Source organism: Rhinoderma darwinii, chromosome 2 (assembly GCF_050947455.1).
Source record: "Rhinoderma darwinii isolate aRhiDar2 chromosome 2, aRhiDar2.hap1, whole genome shotgun sequence".
NCBI lineage: Eukaryota > Metazoa > Chordata > Amphibia > Anura > Rhinodermatidae > Rhinoderma > Rhinoderma darwinii.
In genome coordinates, this window is record NC_134688.1 from 80,623,611 (window position 1) to 80,632,579 (window position 8,969).

Here is an 8,969-nt window from a genome sequence, read left to right on the forward strand (position 1 = left end):
AAATGCATTCAGAGTATTCACTGCCAGAAAAAAAGTGTTCATCTCTGGTAGGTAGTGCCAAAAGAAGCATTCAACATACATTATATATCAAAAAGTATGTGGACACCTGATCATCACAGCAATATGAGCTTGTTGGACATCCCATTGGAAAACCATGGGCGTTAATTTGGAGTTGGGCCCCCTATTGTGGCTATAACAACCTCCACTCTTCTGGGAAGCACATGATTTCAGAGTGTGTCTGTGAGAATATGTCACCATTCAGTCAAAAGAGAATTTGTGAGGTCAGGCACTGATGTTGGATGAGAAGGTCTGTTTCACAATCTCTGTTCTAGTTCATCACACAGGTGTTTGATGGGGTTGAGGTCAGGACTCTGTGCAGCCACTTAAGTTCCTCCACATCAAACTTGTCGCACCATGTCTTTTTGGACTTTGCTTTGTAAACAGCGGCATAATAATGCTGAAACAGGAAAGGATGTTCCCCAAACTGATGCCACAAACTTTGAAGAATACAATTCTCAAAAATGTATGTCTTAGCATTCACATTAACCCCTTAACCCCTTAAGGACGCAGCCTAATTTGGGCCTTAAGGCTCAGAGCCCATTTTTCAAATCTGACATATTTCAATTTATGTGGTAATAACGTCGGAATGCTTAAACCTATCCAAGCGATTCTGAGATTGTTTTATCATGACACATTGGGCTTCATGTTCGTGGTAAAATTTGGTCGATATATTCAGTGTTTATTGGTGAAAAATTGCAAAATTGACAGAAAATTTTGAAAAAATAGCATTTTTCAGAATTTTAATGCATCTGCTTGTAAAACAGACAGTTATACCACCCAAAATAGTTACTAGTTCACATTTCCCATATGTCTACTTTAGATTGGCATCGTTTTTTGAACATTCATTTATTTTTCTTGGACGTTACAAGGCTTAGAACATAAACAGCAATTTCTCATATTTTTAAGAAAATTTCAAAAGCCTTTTTTTTAAGGTACCTCTTCAGTTCTGAAGTGGATTTGAGGGGCCTATGTATTAGAAACCCTGATAAAACACACCATTTTAAAAACTATACCCCTCAAAGTATTCAAAACAGCATTTAGAAAGTTTTTTAACCCTTCAGCTATTTCACAGGAATTAAAGCAAAGTGGAGGTGAAATTTGAAAATTTAATTTTTCTTGCTGAATTTCAATTTTATTAAATTTTTAATCTGTAACACAGAAGGTTTTACCAGAGAAACACTGCTAAATATGTATTGTCCAGATTCTGCAGTTTTTAGAAATGTCCCACATGTGGCTCTACTGCGCTCGTGGAATAAAACACAAGCCCTAGAAGCAAGGAAGCACCTAGTGCATTTTGAGGCCTCTTTTTTATTAGAATATATTTTAGGCAGCATGCCAGGTTTGAAGAGGTGTTGAGGTGCCAAAACAGTAGGAATCCCCCAATAGTGACCCCATTTTGGAAACTACACCCCTCAAGGAATTCATTTATGGTTGTTGTTACCATTTTGACCGCACAGTTTTTTCACAGCACCTATTTGAATTGGGCTCTGAAATTAAAAAAAATTTCATTTTTTCCAATAAGATGTTATTTGTGATCAAAATTTCTTATTTTCACAAGGAACAAAATACCCCATTTTGTTACCCAATTTGTCCTTAGTGCGGCAATACCCCATTTGTGGTGATAAACTGCCGTTTGGGCCCATGGGAGGGCTCAGAAGGAAAGGAGTGCTATGTGTTTGTTGGAGTCCAGATTAGCTGGATTGGTTTTCGGGTGCCATGTCGCATTTGCAGAGCCCCAGAGTTATCAAAGCAATGGAAACCCACCATAAGTGACCCCATTTTGGAAACTACACCCCTCAAGGAATTCAAATATGGTTGTTGTTACAATTTTGACCGCACAGTTTTTTCACAGCACCTATTTGAATTGGGCTGTGAAATGAAAAAAATGTCATTTTTTTCCAATAAGATGTCATTTTTTATCAAAATTTCTACACCCCTCAAGGAATTCATTTATGGGTAATGTGGCCATTTAGACTCCATAGTTTCTTCATAGGACTTATTTGAATTGGGCTGGGAATTAAAAAAAAAAAATAATTTTCCAATAATATGTCGTTTTAGCTCAAAAATTCTTATATTCACAAGAAATAAAATGCTCCATTTTGTTGCCCAATTTGTCCTGAGTGCGGCAATACCCATTTGTGGTGATAAACTGCCGTTTGGGCCCATGGAAGGGCTCAGAAGGAAAGGAGCGCTATTTGTTCTTTGGAGTCCAGATTTTGCTGGATTGGTTTTCGGGTGCAATGTTGCATTTGCAGAGCCCCAGAGGTATCAAAGCAATGGAAACCAACCAGAAATTACCCCATTTTGGAAACTACACAACTCAAGGAATTCATTTATGGGTGTTGTGACCATTTTGACCCCATAGTTTTTTCACAGAACTTATTTGAATTGGGCTGGGAATTAAAACAAAATTACTTTTTTCCAATAATATGTCGTTTTGTCTGAAAATTTCTTATTTTCACAAGAAACAAAATACCCCATTCTTTTGCGCAATTTGTTCTGAGTGCCACAATACCCCATTTGTGGTGATAAACTGCGGTTTAGGCCCATGGGAGGGCTCAGAAGGAAAGGACCACCATTTGGCCTACTGGGGATTTTCTGGTGCGAAGTCATGTATGCAGAAGCCCCTGAGGTACCAGTACAGTTGAAACCCGCAAGAAGTGACCCTGTTTTAAAAACTACACCCCTTAAGGCATTCATCTAGAGGTGTAGTGAGCATTTTGACCGGAGACATACACCCCATAAACTGTAATGTGGGTTCTCCTGGGTACGGCAATAGCCCACATGTGGATGTTATCAGCTGCCTGGGCACACAGCAGGGCCCAGAGTGGAAAGACGAGGGGGGATAAACTGTGCGGAGTGCATCATGGTAAGTAAAATTGGGGTAAATTATAAACCAAGGGATGTATGATAAATTTTAAAACACTCTTTCATACAGAGCTCTAATTTTTCGGGACACGTGTCACATTGATATATTGTGTCCTCCCTTATCCCCCTCTTATAGCAGACTTTGCACCTCTTTTGACTTTTCCCCTTCCTGCCAGTTTGGGGAACTTCTCCTGGAAAGTGTTGCCCTGGTACGATGCATGTGGCCTCACTTCCAGAAGTACTGGGTGCCCCCCCCCTCTTGGTCCCTAAAGATTAGGTTCTTGATAATCGCCTCTTGAAATTCCAGAAAAGTTCCCGTCTGGCCTGTACATCGACGTAGCACGTACACATTGTACAAAGCCATCGGTATGATGTGCATGGCCGGCTTCTTATACCACACCGCATGGCGCTGTAGGGCTTCAGGACTTGAGCTGACAAGTCCACCCCTCCCATGTACCTATTGTAGTCCAGGATGCAGTCTGGTTTGGGGGTCTCTGTACTGGTACCTCATACTGGAGGGACATCTCTCTTGTCCTTGACACACAATATGTTGCTGCTAGATTGTGCCCTGCTCTCACCCATTCTTGTTTGCCCAAGCAGAGTCTTAGAGAGGCCTCTCCGATTTCTTCTAGCAGTGCCGCATGACGCAGGACTTCTGGAAGCGAGGCAGTTGAAGAGCGGGACGCTGGTATACAAATTATCCAGGTATAGGTGGTAACCCTGGTCCAGCAGTGGGTGCACCAAATCCCACACAATTTTTGCATTAACTCCAATGTAAGGGGGGGCATTCTGGGGGCAGAATACTGCTGTCCTTCCCTTCATATATCCTAAACCTGTAGGTATACCCTGATGCACTCTCGCACAGCTTATACATCTTCACGCCATACCTTGCCCTCTTACCCGGCAGGTACTCGCGGAATTGAACCCTCCCTTTAAAATGTACCAAGGACTCATCAATAGAAATACACTTCTCAGGGTGTATGCTTGGGAAAACCGGGCACTGAAACGGTCTAATAGCGGTCTCCGTTTATACAAACGGTCAAAACTGGGGTCATCTCCGGGTGGGCACGGCTCATTATCAGTATAATGTAAGAAGCGAAGTATTGCCTAATTTATTTATTTTTTTTTAGGTTACAGTTCAGTTCTGAAGTTGCTTTGAGGGGCCCATATATTAGAAACCCCTATCAAACACCCCATTTTAGACCCCTCAAAGTATTCACAACAGCATTTAGAAAGTTTATGAACCCTTTAGGTGGAGGTGGAATTTACATTTTTTTTTTTGTCAGAAAATCCTCTTTATACCATTTTTTTTATATCACAAAAAGTTTTATCAGAGAAACGCAACTTAATATTTATTGCCCAGATTCTGCAGTTTTGAGAAATATCCCACATGTGGCCCTAGTGCGGTAATGGACTGAAGCACCAGCCTCAGAAGCAAAGGCGCACCTAGTGGATTTTGAGGCCTCTTTTTTATTAGGCACCATGTCCGGTTTGAAGAGGTCTTGTGGTGCCAAAACAGTGGAAACCCCCCAAAAGTGACCCCATTTTGGAAACTAGACCCCTTGAGGAATTCATTGTAGTTTTCTTGGGGTGCATGCGGCTTTTTGTTCAGTTTTTATTCTATTTTTATGTGGCATGGTGACTAAAAAACAGCAAGTCTACTATTGTTTTTTTATTAGATTTTTTTTTTACAGCGTTCACCGTGCTCTATAAGTGACATATTCACTTTATTCTGCGGGGCAATACGATTACGGTGACACCAGATGTTTATAGTTTTTTTTTTATGTCTTATGGCGTTTGCACAATAAAATACATTTTGTAAAAAATCATTCACTTTTTGTGTTACCTTATTCTAAGAGCCAGAACTTTTTTATTTTTCCATCAATAAAGCCGTGTGAGGACTTATTTTTTGCGTAACGAACTGTAGTTTCGATCAGTACTATTTTTAGGTACATGCGACTTTTTGATCTCTTTTTATTCCATTTTTTGGGAGGTGAAGTGACCAAACAATTGTGATTCTGGTATGGTTTATTATTATTTTCTTTTACGGCGTTCACCGCGCGGGATAAATAACAAAATAATTTTGTAGTTCAGGCCGTTACGGATGCGGCGATACCAATTATGTATAGTTTATTTGTTTGTTTATATGTTTTTTTTAATAATAAAGGACTGATAAGGGAAAAGGGGGGATTTTTTCTTTTATTACTTTTAAATCTTTTATTTTCTTATTTTTACACATCTTTTTTTACTTTTTTTAAACTTTATTACTTTGTACCATTAGGGGACTTGAAGGCAGGAGGCCCTGATCGCTATTCTAATACACTGCACTACATGCGTAGTGCAGTGTATCAGAGCTGTCAGCTACTCACTGACAGCAAGCATAGTGGGTCCTGACTTCGTCAGGACCCACTAGGCTTCCATCGATGGCATAGCCGTGCGCCATTGTTTGGTGTCCGGTTGCCATAGTCACCATCGCCGGCCGCTATCGTGTTATTTTCTTATTTTTACACATCTTTTTTTTACTTTTTTTAAACTTTATTACTTTGTACCATTAGGGGACTTGAGGGCAGGAGGCCCTGATCGCTATTCTAATACACTGCACTACATGCGTAGTGCAGTGTATCAGAGCTGTCAGCTACTCACTGACAGCAAGCATTGTGAAGTCAGGACCCACTAGGCTTCCATCGATGGCATAGCCGGACGCCATTGTTTGGTGTCCGGTTGCCATAGTCACCATCGCCGGCCGCTATCGTGTAGCAGGCCGGCGATGGCAGCTTAACCCCTAAAAAGGCGTGATCGCTATTGAACACGGCTTTTCAGGGGTTAATCAGCGGGGACACAGCGATCGGTCCCCACTATAGGAGCTGCGGCAACTGAAGTCACAGCTCCTGTATGTGTCGGGAGGACGGCCGAAATGGGCGTTACTCCCGAGACGTACTATTAGGTCATGGAGCGCGAACGCTATGGTTACCATGACCTAATAGTACGTCCAGGAGCGGGAAGGGGTTAATGACCGGTCCTGAAAAGACCTTAATGACCAGCTAAATTTTTCTGCTTTTGCCTCTCTGCATTTCAGCAGCCATAACTTTTTTATTTGTTCATTGATGTCGCTGTATGAGGCCTTGTTTTATGCGAGAGAAATAGTATTTCCCCCCCCCCCCCCCACACAGTTTGGGGGTAAAAAAACTTTTTTTACGGCGTGAATATAGGAAAAAGCGATTCTTGGCATTGTTTTTCTTGTTTATTTTTTACCCCTTTTCACGTTTCACGCTAAATAACCCATTAAATTAATTCTTCAGGTTATTACAGTCGTATAGATACCTAATATGTGCAGGTTTTTTGTTTTTATTTAGTGTAGGGGCAATAAAATATATTTTATGCAAAATAATGCCTTTTTTTGGGACTTTATTTATTTATTTATTTTTTGGTTACTTTTTTTTTAAATCCCATTAAGGGATAACTTTATCTGTAAATTTATTTTTTTACTAATAATTTATTAGCATACTCCTGTATGCTAATACAGTACACTGTGTCACTATGACACAGGCTGCTGATCGGGCAACACACATAGTGTACCCGAACAGCAGGCAAATGGAACAGACAGTCCTGGGGTCCTTTCTAGGTCCCCAGGGCTGACTGCAGAGGGATTCCCCGGTGTTTGATCGCATCACCGTTATCGATCAAAGAGGGGAATTCCCTTTGATCATGTCGCGGTCACGGACAATAGCACTTAGGACATGACCACTCTGGAATAGCACTCTGGAATTCCACTGCGGACAGTCCGCTGCGGAAATCCGCAGCGTACACGTTTCTCAATTGCTTTCCACAGCTTTTTAGTGTGGTTCGTTTACACGTTGCGGAAAACTCTGCTGCGGACCATAGGCTGCGGTGCGGAATTTGGTGTCCGCAGCATACACTGGTTATTGGGAACGTGTAGCGGACTTGTTGCGGACTCATTGCGGAATTTCTCCATTGACTTCAATGGAGAGTCAAAATTCTGAGGCCCCATGCACACTAACGTAAAAAGGCCCGTAATCACGGGCCGTTATTACGGCACGGGCAGGCCCATAGAAGTCAATGGGGCTCCCACAATTACGGGTGACTACGTGTGTGCACCCGTAATTATGGGAGCGTTGCTAGGCGACGTCAGTAAATAGTCACTGTCCAGGTTGCTGAAATAGTTAAACGATTGGCAGTAACTGTTTCAGCACCCTGGACAGTGACTTCCGATCACAATATACATCAACCTGTTTAAAAAAACAGAAGTTCCTACTTACCGAGAGATCCCTGCTTCTTCCTCCAGTCCGGCCTCCCGGGATGACGTTTCAGTCCTAGTGACGACTGCAGCCAATCACAGGCTGCAGCGGTCACATGGACTGCCGCGTCATCCAGGGAGGTCAGGCTTGATGTCAACGGCCGGGTAAGTATGAATTTCTTTTACTTTTACTCGGGAAAGGGCTGTTCCTTCTCTCTATCCTGCACTGATAGAGAGAAGGGAAGTACTTTCACCTCAATACGTAACGGCTAGTCCGCATCAATTTAATGCCCATTTTAGGCAGAGCGGCAACAGAATCTGCAACGCAATTATGTGCGGCATTGATACGGACAGTGGCGGAAGAAATACGCCACGTCTGGTCATGCCCTTACAGTTACCTAGGGCAGAAATTTAATGAACTGTATTGTGGAAAAGGTGGCATCCTATGATATTGTCATGTTTAAAGTCACTAAGCTCTTCAGTACAACCCATCCTACAAAACCAATGTTTGTCTATAGGGATTGCATGGCTGTGTGCTTGATTTTATACAATTGTTTGCAAACGGTGTGGCTGAAACACCTGCACTCAAAAAAAAGAAGGGGAGTCCCTCTACTTTTGGCCATATAGTATAGCTCTGTTAGACCCAATTCTTCCAATGAAAAGAATGGACACTATAACATGATGCATGTAAAACAAGCAATTACAGAGTGGTAACCCCGTAGATAATAGCTGATCAAAGGAACTCCCAACAGCAAGACATTTATTTGTAAACATTTTTGTGAGGCTGGCCATTTTGGAGATACACAATTCATTCCTGTATTTTCTGTAGCAGCAGTGCAGCCGTGAATGTCTGTTTTATGAACACGAATGGGACTTGATTGACAGGAAAGTGTAATCAACTATTACAGTCTCCAGGAAGTAATGAGTACAGCCAGGGGTACAGCTAAAAACAAAGGGCAATGATGCAAAGGTTCTTCTTGCGTCCCCCCCCAAACTTCTCATGGCCGAACACTAACCCCTCTTTATTACCCCGATACCCACCGCCACCATGGGTACCGGAAAGAGCCGGGTACGATCCAGTACCCGACCATCTGTAATGATGGTTGGGCACTGGCGCAGCTGCAGGCCGGTATTATTACACTGGGAAAGCCCAAAAACAGTGGCCCTTACCACCCTGGTAATGCTAGCCTGCTGCTGCTATGTTGTATCTGGAACCCCTTTCCAATTATTTATTTATTTATTTATTTTAAATGACATGGGGTCCCCCTCATTTTTCATTACCAGCCAGATACAACACAGCAACATCAGCCTAGCATTACCAGTATGGCCACTGTTTTTGGCCTTTCCCAGCCTAATAATACCAGCCTGTGGCTGCCCCAGTATCCGACCATCCTTACAGATGGTCGGATACTGGATCATACCCGGCTCTTCCAGGCACCCCTGGGGGCAGTGGGTAGCGGGGTAATAATGGGGGTTAGTGTTAGACTCTGCACCGGCTAACACTATGCCCCGCCTTAGTAATGGACGCTGTCAATCAGCCAGCAGCTATTAATGAGGCTGTAGTAATAAAGTTTAAAAAAAACAGACATAAAAAAAACAGGTTTATTGAAATAAAAAACCCCCACACAACCCTCATTAACCATTTTATTGATAATAAAAGAAAGCTGTCATTGAAGTAGTCCACGAATCCGACGTAGTCCAACGACCAAACCTTTAAAAAAAACACAAACACAAAAAAAAACACATTAGTAAGGGCCTGTTCACATCACCGCTGCCCTTCCGTCGG